This window comes from Camellia sinensis, chromosome 5 (genome assembly GCF_055761805.1).
Source record: "Camellia sinensis isolate YWXY chromosome 5, ASM5576180v1, whole genome shotgun sequence".
In the NCBI taxonomy this organism is placed as follows: domain Eukaryota; kingdom Viridiplantae; phylum Streptophyta; class Magnoliopsida; order Ericales; family Theaceae; genus Camellia; species Camellia sinensis.
This window is the reverse complement of record NC_138965.1, coordinates 14301737-14313111: the sequence shown is the minus strand read 5'-3', so window position 1 is coordinate 14313111 and position 11375 is coordinate 14301737. Positions and strand designations below refer to the sequence as shown.

At 39.3% G+C, this 11375-nt stretch overlaps 1 long non-coding RNA gene across 3 annotated transcripts; it reads right to left on the bottom strand.

The window, feature by feature from the left end:
• Window positions 1-677: 677 nt before the first annotated feature.
• Window positions 678-5268, bottom strand: LOC114314175 (uncharacterized). 3 transcript variants are annotated; one of them, XR_014329151.1, is made up of 5 exons: window positions 4879-5235; window positions 3665-4649; window positions 3525-3572; window positions 1393-1459; window positions 717-941 (listed from the first exon to the last, which is right to left on the bottom strand). It is a non-coding gene; the product is annotated as an uncharacterized LOC114314175 (long non-coding RNA). The 3 variants fall into 3 exon arrangements; XR_014329150.1 differs by having other exon boundaries at window positions 678-941; window positions 1393-3572; window positions 4879-5268; XR_014329152.1 differs by lacking the exon at window positions 1393-1459 and having other exon boundaries at window positions 718-941; window positions 4879-5232.
• Between the last annotated feature and the right edge of the window lie 6107 nt (window positions 5269-11375).

Genomic DNA, 11375 nt, shown 5'->3' with positions numbered 1-11375 from the left:
AGTAAAATGAGATGAGAATGGCTTCCTTTTACCTGAAACTTAGATTCTTCCTCCCTGTTTCAGACTTTATCGGATGAAAAGAGGGCTCTAATAAATTGAAAATAATTGATGTTAGAAATCTGTGTATACTGGAAGTAGATATAGGTGTTATACACTGTGTAAAATTTTTATAAAATCATTGCACACCATTTTCTTACCAAAACAAATATTTTCCCTAAGCGTCGCCTACAACACAGCAGAAGCAGTGGCTTCAAACAGGTCCCATTCTTGCTACAAATGGTATTTTTCTGCACGACCACTTGGGATAGCTAGATATAAGACACTACTAAAAAAACCACTTTTTGCGACCGCTATAAACCGTCGCAAATAATAAAAAACAGTCGCAAAAGACTTTTTGCGACGGCCCATGCGACGGCAAATGGGGGTCGCGAATGTGGGGGTGGAAAATACTTTTTGCGACCGCAACATAGCAGTCGCAAACTATTTGCGACCGCCTAATCTACTTATCGCGACTAATATTTTGCCGTCGCAAAAAAATTAAAAAAATACCTACAATGTATTAGCGACCATCTTGTTACCGTCGCAAAACAAATATAAATAAATAAAATACCTACAATGTTTTAGCAACCTATATTCTCATATATATATATATATATATATATTCAAGTAGTATATACAATAAATATAAAGTGATATTTGCAAAAATTCTAATACACATGTATTATTTTCCATCACTTCCCTCAACAAAATTATCTTTCTTCAAAAAAAAAAAAAAATGTGCATATAAAATATAAACTTCTATACACACAAAACAAATATCCATCAACCATCCTTAAAAGTATTTATACAAAATACTAATAGATTCAAGTACTAAAAAAAAAAACTGAATTTAACTCTCAATATCACCCACTCAATCATATCAACTACTCCCTCAACACTACCTGCAAAAATATACATCAATATATTAGTAACAAAGAATCAGCTCCATAGAAAAAGTTTAGTTCATGCATGCACAAAATTGTTTTTCTCAAAACATTGAGGGAAACAAAATTCACAAACTATAATCCATTATCTAATTATGAAACATTCATGCATGCACGAAATTGTTTCCCTCAATTTTTGCCTAGCTGCTGGAGCTGATTAATAAGTCATAATGAACCAAGAAAGAAAACCTAAAGACAAGCCAGTACATGTTAAACGTAAAGGTATAAATTAATACAGAGTTATATGATACATTGAAAAGAAAGACTTGTACATTTTCTGGACTAGTGACAACATGTCTCATTTATGATTTCTTATTAAAGGCCAGCCGACAATAGGATACTGCAACCAAGGTAAAAGAATATACCAGCATATAATGGATTAAAAAAAAAAATTAAGCACAAGACTTACTGTTTTACGAACTCCAGCAGGTGACTCTCCAAAAATGTCATCACAAAACATATCATTTGACCTCACTCTGCAAAATCAAACAGAAACCGAAATCATGTACCTATATAGAACAAGCACTTAAAAGTAAAAAATATTCAATATCAAGACTACAAAATATGGGAATCAAGTATTTTGTCAAAAATAACTTCAAAGGACACTGGGACAAATTAATAGGAATGAAATTTGGAGGGTAGCAAATTTCCCTCCCTCTTGGTGAATAAGGTGATGCCCTGAACTGGTACATCTGAGTCCATATATATGTACCATTCAACAACATATGCCCTATCTTGTACGTATACCTGCATTATAATTCAGAAAATAGGAAAACACTTTTTGTACCCATACTCAAAGTAGAATATTCAACTAAATCATTTTGAAGAGGCCACCATCAAAACAAACAGTTTCTTTTTTATTTTCTTTCTTTTTTCCTCAACAAAAGTATGTATCTCGTAACATTATCAGAGAACATCATACTTCTATATATTTTACTTTGAACCCAAATCAACTTTCTATATAAAACAAACCCATAAAGGTGTCATAAGGTGTGTCCAAACATAGGACATGAAGATCTCTGAAGTGCTCCTAATGTGTCCTGCAAAAAAATAATAATTAAAAAAATTGGCACACATGGAGGTCCGTGAAGTTTGCTTAACGTGTCCTGCAAAAAAACATTAATAATTAAAATAATTGACACAACACATGCCATGTTCGACACGTGGACACGCTTGTCCATGGTGTGCCGGTGCTTGATACATGTTGGACACGGACACGACACCCATTTTGAAGTGTCTGTTCTTCCCAGCTCTGGAGTCAGCAAAAAAAAAAAATGTCTTGATTAATCATAAAGTCACGCTATTACAGAACAGCTCACGGTCCAGCTCTTTGGCCCAACCTTAGCATCAATGACAAAAGAGTAATATCAGTCACAAAGCTCACAATTAGGCCCAGGTCTAGTAAAACAAGTCAACAGTGACAATGGGCATAAGCCTCACCTTCCTAACCATTAGGCCTCCTGTCACCATGTAGAAGCAGGACTGCATTCTTTCATTTTTGTTTGTGTTTAGGTGAATCTATTTACTTGCTAACTCTAAATTCTAAATATGCATTCTTTCCTTTTTGTCCCCTAATATCAAATGGTAAGTGGCAAATTTCGATCTACCCGTCATGAATGAAAAAGCATATTTCTACATTGGTATACAAATTCTCTCCTACATAAATTCTAGTATCAGCACTTGTATGGAAAAATACTAAAACAACAAAGCAGGAGGAAGGAAGGAGAAAGACCAAGCATATCCAATTTGGTCATGTGCTAACTGGCTAACTAAAGTGAAAGCACAGAAATGCTCAGTCCAAAATGTCGCCCAAGCTGCCTACGCAATTCAAAGTTCTAGAAAATGATATCTCTGCTTGCGTAGATAAAATGATAGTAAGGCTGTGTTTGGGTCATGGAATTGAGGGTAACGGTTTGGAAATGGAAAGGAAAATGTGAGGGAAACTGTGGAAAAAACACAGCCTAATAGACAAAACCACCAAGTTGAAACTGCTTAAACAAATCAACCGACCCACTGGTTTGGGTGAACCGTGGTTTCGCGGTGGCTGGCAAAAAGCTCAATCCGCACTAAATTGCTCTGCTCCTACCCGAGAAATTCCTCACAAACATCAAACCCTAGCATAAAGTCTATAGTCTCTTTTATTTTACATTTTTTTTTTCCTATCGCAAAAAAACAACAAATAAGTACAGAGAAGCAGCAAAAACTACAAAAACATTCTGAGAACAGGACAAAACCTCAAAGATACCCACCCAAAAAAAAAAAATCTCAAAGAATTCTCATATATAGTGAAAGACAATTAAATTACACAAGCAACCTATCATAATTTATACTGAAATTCAACATCTTAAACACTTCTAACAAGAAATTTGGAAGAACCAACAATTACACATCCCAAAGTTCCTCACAGACATCAAAATGTTCCATAAAATTACACATACACCAAGAATAAATTCACAGAATCACAATCAATTCATTTTCTTTGAACTCTTCATACACAGCAAATATCATAAATACATGCAGAAATATAGTAGAGTGGCATACCTATTCATTTTCTTTTGAAGCTTGCTGCCCACTAGATGCATCTGACACCTACAATATGTTAGTATAATGTGTTAATAATTTCCATATGTATATATGCAAATTGATAAAACGTAAAATTCGTCAATTTGTAAGTATTGCACCTCTCTCAAGCTCATACTAGGTGCGGCTGCGGCTGAAGTCGAAAAAGCACCCCTTATGGAGGAAAGATCTCAGTAGTTTACAGAAGATGTTAACCTCAAAAAGCACCACACAATCAACAAATCGTTGTAAGCACGCATGGAACTTGACATGAGGGATTTTTTATGCTACCACAGTAAAATGACAAGGCCATACTAAATTAAAGCTATTAACCGAGTTAATATATAATGAATTAAAAAGAAAAATGCAATAAATTAGGTGAGCGATGCATATCAGAAAATTTATCTGTTAACAGCACAAGTTACCATTTAAAACTTCTCCTTTAATAATTGCAGATGCCCGAAGAAAGGCAAACATAAGTAAATAGTCCGCACAACACATAGGTGGATGCAAATGATGACCAGTGTAAAGTGAAAAGCATAATAATAGCGTCAAAAAAATATACATATTGTACAGAATATGCAGTCATTCAAGAAAGGAACAATGGAATTAGCATAATAGCACCCAAAAAAAGAAGAAGAATGTACCGAATATGCACTCATGAAGAAAGAAACAATAGAATCAGATACATTTGTGATAGCTCATTGATGTCGGTTAGCTAAATGACAGATAAAACATACTTCCATGTAAGAATAATTCCTAGTTCAAATTTTGATAGGTTTCGAATAATACAAAATATTGTAGCCCAATGTTTATAACTCTGCTGCCAGTTAAAATGTTACACAATCTAAGTGAAAGTGAAAGACTTTAACAGTTTATCCATGAAATTCACAAATTCACTTTTCGCCTAACATAAAGAAAGCACTGTTGAAATTTCAAACTTTAGCAGCCAATTAAATAACTATTATGTAACCCGAAACAAATTCATAAATCACAGCCAGATAATCAGTAGTCACTCATGGCTTTGCTTGTTCTTTTCTTCTAATAATCCATCTCACGTGTGCTATCCAAAATTCACCAAAGTACTCATGTAATCTATGAAAATTCCTACAATCAGGTAAACAAGACAACATTTTTCAGATACTAAAAAAGAAAACGGTGCAATCAATGGATGAAAAAAGCAGGATTAACTAAATTGGAAGTTCATTCCGCATTCCAGAGCCAAAACTGAAACAAAACTACTAATTACCAAATTCATCACAAAATCAAAAGTTAATGATTCCAAATCGCAACGAAAACAAAATATCATGACTATGTAAGAGAAATGTTAACGTACTGTCAGCGGCGGATGCCTTGAGTTGTTCGAGTGCAGAGAGGCTCGGACAAGGAGAAACCGAGGCCCTGTTTGGATCGACCAAGACCTCTGAAACAATCTCGCAACGAATGCTGAGACCGCCTCTCTGAATTAGGGCTCGTCTGGTACGAGATGGTTTGCAGAGCACCGGAATTTGAGACGACCTCGACAATGAGGAGGAGCTTCCGCCGGTGTTACTGAGGAGGAGACTCTCCACCTTCGCCCCTGCAAACGCACTCGAAACGGCCAACATTTTATAAAATGCGAGAAAATTAAAATTTGAACCTCACGAAAAATACTTGGCTTCAGTGGATGTGAAGAAGAGATCGTTTTCCAACATTTTCTCGGCAACCAAACACAATAATATCACAAGAAAGCTAAATAATGTAAAGAAAAAGAACGAAAGAGACGCACCTGAAGCTGTGAATCCCTCACATTTTTTGCAAACTTCGAAGCTTGTGATCCAAAGGAGAGCTTCGACCAGTGATCAGAGGATTTGCCAAAACAAAGAGAACGAATACCTACACACACACAGAGAGAGAGAGAGAGAGTAAATTGAAAACCTAGATTTCCTAAGTCAGATAGAGAGAGAAGCAGGGGTGATAGATTAAATTAACTGATTCGATTCAATTCATTTAGTGATATCATTAAACAGAACATAGAGTGATGATTACCAGACGAAGCAAAGGAGCTTCGGGATCCGCAATGCGAGTTAAGGCTATGTCAGAGCTAAATAGATCCGACTCGGCTTGAAATCGGAGAGCAATGTCGGAAATTAGAGAGTTTCAAATTGCTAGAATGAGCAGAAATTTCGACGGATTTGAAGGCGACGAAGACTGATCCGACAGCGGAATAAGCAGCCGTGGAAGCTCCGGCGATTGAAGAAAGAGAGAGAGATGAAGAAGAAGAAGATCGCTACAATGTGTTGTGGTTGATTAATTTGCTTTGGAAGCTCCGAAGAGTGTGAGAATGGCGATGCATATGAAGAGCTTCGACCAGTCAGATTCGAGCGAGAGAGGGTGGAGAGTCAAAAGAGAGTCGAGCGAGAGAGATTTTGAGAGAGAGAGAGAGTTCATACAGAGAGATTTGGGGAATAAGTGAAAAAGGGGAGATAGTTTTTTAACAACGCGGGTCTTCTTTTTTTAATGTAAAAAGTGATTTTTTGCGACCACTAAATCATCCGTCGCAAAAAAATAAACGCAAAAAGTCATATTTCTAGTAGTGAGAGTTATCTTTCATTTTCCGCTGATTTCACAAAAATTGGATAAGTTTAAAAGGAGAAATTGTAGTTTTACTAAAATGCGATAGAATCTGTCCAGTTTTCTTATAAAAATTATTTGACCATCTTCGACTAGTTTTCAGTATTTACACTCTTCTGGAAACATGTTCTAAACTCAAAAATTTAGCAAACCGTCCTGACCATACCTATTTTCGACACCGTTTGAGGCCCCTTTTTATTTTTCAAACGCAGAACCCCTGTGCTGGAGGTTAAAATGACTCACTGTCCAGAAAACCAATTTTCTTCCAAAAATTATTTCTCCATTTTAAAATCGTTTTTAGCCCTTGTATTCTTCTCAAAATATTTTCCTAACTCGATGAACTAGCACCAGTTAAAATATTATAATGGTTGAACTTCATTTGGTATGGGTTTCACATTTTTTTGTCTGATCATACAGTGCTGAAAGAAGAAGTGTGTGAACTCTTAAGAAATCCTGTGATGATTCCTAAGACATTCTATTACATTTATTTTGGTTGCCATATATGATTGCGCTGTGCTATATAAACATTATGCCACTGTGGTTCTCAAACTAAGACTCACACATGCATAAAAATGTGAATTCGACGAAGTAAAGAAACACGAAATTGAACCGATGATACATTAAAATTTTAAAAGTGATGGGATGAGCCCGGTTTAGAATCTTGCGCAAGTGAGTTGCGAACGCTAACATGGCACGGGATGGTATTTCGACTCTTATCGGCGTAGGCGATATAAGGTTGGTGGTGCGGGTTTCACAACATAGACCGTTCCCTTGGGGCAGACCGTGATGTCACGACTCGGGTACGTAACCCTGGTGTGTGGGCATAATTGGTAGTTACAGCAAATAACGTTTGAATATTTGACCAAGGGGAAGTCAGAATTGCCCGTGGCCATTGTTTAGCGGTTGAGTGGAAACAGTGCTCCGCGGGGAGTTACTTAAACTTTTCTGGTCAACTAAATCTATGTGAATTTAAAAGAAAAGTTGGCATTTTTACTTATGATGAAATACTGCTTCCGCTTGCCATTGTTCTTATTATCTATTGTTATTACTTCAACTGATAGCATTCTTGTTATGCTTATTAAATGTTGCTTGTTATTTTGTTAACTACACAATATTCATTAATTGTGAGTATTATTATCGGGGTGGGTATTTTTGGGTTGTAGTATCTTATTGAGCTCGTCGCTCATTGGCATTCCCATTGCCCTGGCGTTTTATGTCAGGTACTGAAGAAACCGAAGGAAACACCGAGGTGTTGGAAGGAAACATTCAACCCTGGTTAGCTTGAAGCATGCCAAAATTCCATGAACCATTTTTTTTAGTTTTCTAGTTTTTCTCTAGTCTTTTTATATTTGTGTACTAAGACAAAGTTTTAAGTTTGATTGGAGTTGTAATTTAAGAACTTTTAGTTTCCGTGTTGTTAATTAATAGATGATGGTAAATTTGGTGGCAACATTGATGAGGATTTTTAATTAAGAAAATTGATTCTAAGTTCTAAATCTGATTATGATGTCCTAGAAATTTTGGGGCGTCACAACATGGGATCAGACTGCTAACTCCAACCCGCAAGCCGATGATCATCGCAAAGTCGTACGGGGTCAGAGTCATCTCCCCGATCGATGAAAAGTGAAATAAGTCTGTGGTGTCCTACCATCTCTCGACCAGGGCCCTATACAATAGTGACTCGGCTCTCATCTGTATAAGTCCTGAGCAGAAGGGCCCAAAGCCAGCTGCGTTAACTAGTGCGCGAACCTCCGTAGGCAGTCTCTCATACCAGCGTCGGGGCCCAGATATGGATTCGTAGCCATCAATCCTCTTGGCTATCACCTAAAAATGGGAAATATATGGCATTTAACTAGTGGTCTACTTGTGAGCATTAACTAGTGGTCTACTTGTGAGCTTCAACAATGCATCAAAACAAAGGGAAGTTGCTTACTGTGGAGGCATCAGTGGACAAGTGCTCCGCGGGCTCTTGCAGCAAAATATCCTTGTCAATCCTGGGGATAAGGCCCTCGAATCTCAAAATCCCACCCGAGGGTGGAGCGTGCGTGCGTGGTCGGTAAGTGGCCGCGTCAAATGGCCTATCAAGAAGGGGAGGTAATGCGAGAGCATCCTCAACCTCCATGTCTGCGCCTAGGGCAGCCCCAATACCAATGGTGGGGTCTGGAATGGGAACTTCATCACTAGCCATGGAGAAAAGTGGGGGAAATGAAGAGAAAACAAGGAAAATGTAAAGGGCTAAACCCTAAGAGAGAGAAAATGAGAGGGAAAAGTGAAAACATGAGAGTGAGTCCCCAAAAACCAAGAAAACTCGTGAGAAACAAAGCAAAAACAATGAGAAACCCAAAAAACTTGATCGAATCGAAATCCAATTGGTTCAAAAGGTAGAGGAGAGGAAGGGTTTCAAAGAAAAAGTGGCGAGATTTGTTGGGAAACGCAAGGAAAAGAGGAAGTGATTTCGGGCAAGAAGGTGTGAGGAAATAGGGTTTGGATTTGTTTTAACACATAAGTCGCGAGGAAAGGCCGAAACTGCCCCTGCTGCTATCGAGGCTCGGCCGGCTTTTTCAATGCTCGGCCATGCTTCATTGACGCTCGGTTGGCCCTCAACGACAACACAGCACAGTTTTGTTCTTTCCCTCTTTCTCTTCCTTTCTGTTATTTATTTCTTATTTTATGGAGTTGTTATTTATTTCTTGTTTTATGGAGTTGAAAATAAGAAGGGTCAAAAACAGTGATTAAAAAAGAGAGAGAGAGAGAGAAGGAAAAGAAAAGAAAAACAAAAAAGAAAGAAGGGCAGTAAAAAATTCAAAAAAAAAAGAAGAAGAAAAAACCAAAGATAAGAGAGTTGAAAAGGAAAAGAGAAAAGAAAATATAAAGAGAGTGAAAAAGAAAAGAAAAGATTTTTGTTCATTTTATTTTGTGAACACATTTGTTTGATTCGTGTTTTAAGCTATTTAAGCTTGCTTGCATTTGTTCAAAGCTTTTAATTGTCTTCCAACCCCACGTCTTTCGCCCTTTTACTTACTCATTTACGATGGTTAGTGTGGGGATATATTTTCTGAGTACCAACACGTGGCCAAGGTGACGCGGACGTGTCAGCCGAGGTGCCACGTGTCCTGGTCATGACGCCGAGGTTATCTCGGCAAGGCCGAGGTTATCTCCCAAGATATCGGAATCCGAGATAAGCGGATAAGGCACAAGGAGTCCTAGAATGAGGAAGGACTTCAGCATGGATAAGGATAACACTCTTAGGGAGTTTATCCCTATCTATTAAAGAGTCTAGGATAAGCAATAAGCTAGAGTCCATTGAAGCTAGGCTTCTATTGAGATTAGGTAAGTGTTGGCTGTAAAAGAAAGGCACCCCCGATGGGTCTAAGGTACGCAATTTATATTCTGAACAGTGAGTTTAGCACTATTGATTATCTTTGAGAGATATACTGACTTGATCGTCGGAGTGCCCCCAGTTGGATGAATCACCGCTGGAATCTTCTCTTTCTATTGCAGGTCAGACAGGTGTCATCTATTCTGCCAGTACTCTCCAGCTGAATACTGAGTTGGCAGTGTGATCAGAAATTCACTCACACAATTTGGCGTCGTCTGTGGGAAAGAAAGGAGAATAGATGGCCAATGACGGACAGAAGGATAAGGTTGGGGACGAAATCCCTGCTGGGAGTGGAAAACACGTTGACCCAAACGTGGAAGAAGATGGTCACAACGAGGAGACTCAGAACTAGAGTCACGGAAAAAAAGATGTCGGCCAGGATGGCGATGTGCCAAAGAAGCCAGATCGAAGCGGATACTACAATGAGGACGACCTCCAAGTATGGAAGGATAGATGCCTGCGAAGGGACGAAGAGGTAAAAGAGATGGCAAACAAGTTGGCAGACCTGCAATCGGTCGTCAATTTTATGATGCAAAGTAATGTCATGCAGCCACCATACCCACTGCAGGACACGCCGATTCCAGCAGCCAATGCCCAGAAGGGAGGGCAGAAGCCAATCCCAATAGCCACTCAGCACACCAGAACCGAGAAACACTCTCACCGGCCTTCCAGGGAGGTCGCGCGAGGAGAGTCGAGGAGAGAAGAGTCACGAAAACACATTGCACTAAAGAAGTAGACCCAAGAGAACATCGGCACGTTCAAAGGCAGGAGCTGTGCTTCGACACAACTCATGGAGAAAGATTGGAAAGGGCCCACAACGAAGTTGAGAGTAGTATGTCGAAAAGACTGAAGTCAGGAGATAGCTGAGCTCCTGGGCGGACAAAGGAAGACTTGCGAGATTACCTCAAGAGGAAGCAACAGAATGCCAATGCTGAGGTAACCTCCCCTGATAAGCCAAGACCACCCTTCTCAGTGGAATTGGACAAATTTGAGGCGCCGAAGAGATTCAGTATGCCGAGGTTCCAAATATACGATGGTAAGTCAGGCTCCAACTTCCACGTTGGATTATACTTAAACTCAATGGCATTATATAGTGGGAACGAGCCGTTGCTCTGCAAAGTGTTCCCCTCATCCTTCGAGGAGATTGCATCAGATTGGTTTCACAAACTACCAAAGGGAAGTGTGAAGACCTGGGAAGGCCTGGCCGAGATGTTTGTGGCCAAGTTCGTAACAAACAAGCTGCAGCCATTAAGGGTGGACGCATTGATGGCTCTGAAGATCAGTAAGGATGAAGGCCTTAGGGCCTATGCAAAAGGTACTATGAGGTGTTCAACTGAATACCAGAGTGTAATTAAGAGGTGGCAGTCATATCTTTCAAAAACGGCCTAAAAGACGACTGTCCACTACGAAAATCTTTGGCAAAGACATTGCCAAAAAGCATGGAAGAGCTAATGGCTAGAATCGAGAAGTATGCCAGAGCTGAGGAAGATACATCGGCGACTAAGGAGACAAAGCAAGAAAAAGGAAACGGCTCGCCGAAGCGAGGCCGAGGTAATAATGGATCCAGCAAGCAAGAGATAAGACTAAGGTCTACCCAGGCAGTTACGACTGTGTTCCCAAACCCAATTCACAAAGTCCTGGATAAGATTCGGAACCAACCCTATTTCAGAGCGCCAGCGAGGGCACTAGGAGAGTTTATAGGAAGAAACCTCGGCAGAGATTGTGCTTACCACAATGAAGATGGGTACATGACTCAAGGTTGTAGAGCCCTGAAAACACACTTAGAAGACCTGGTGAGGCAAGGCCATCTGAGAGACCTTGTCGATGAGGCCAGGACAAGA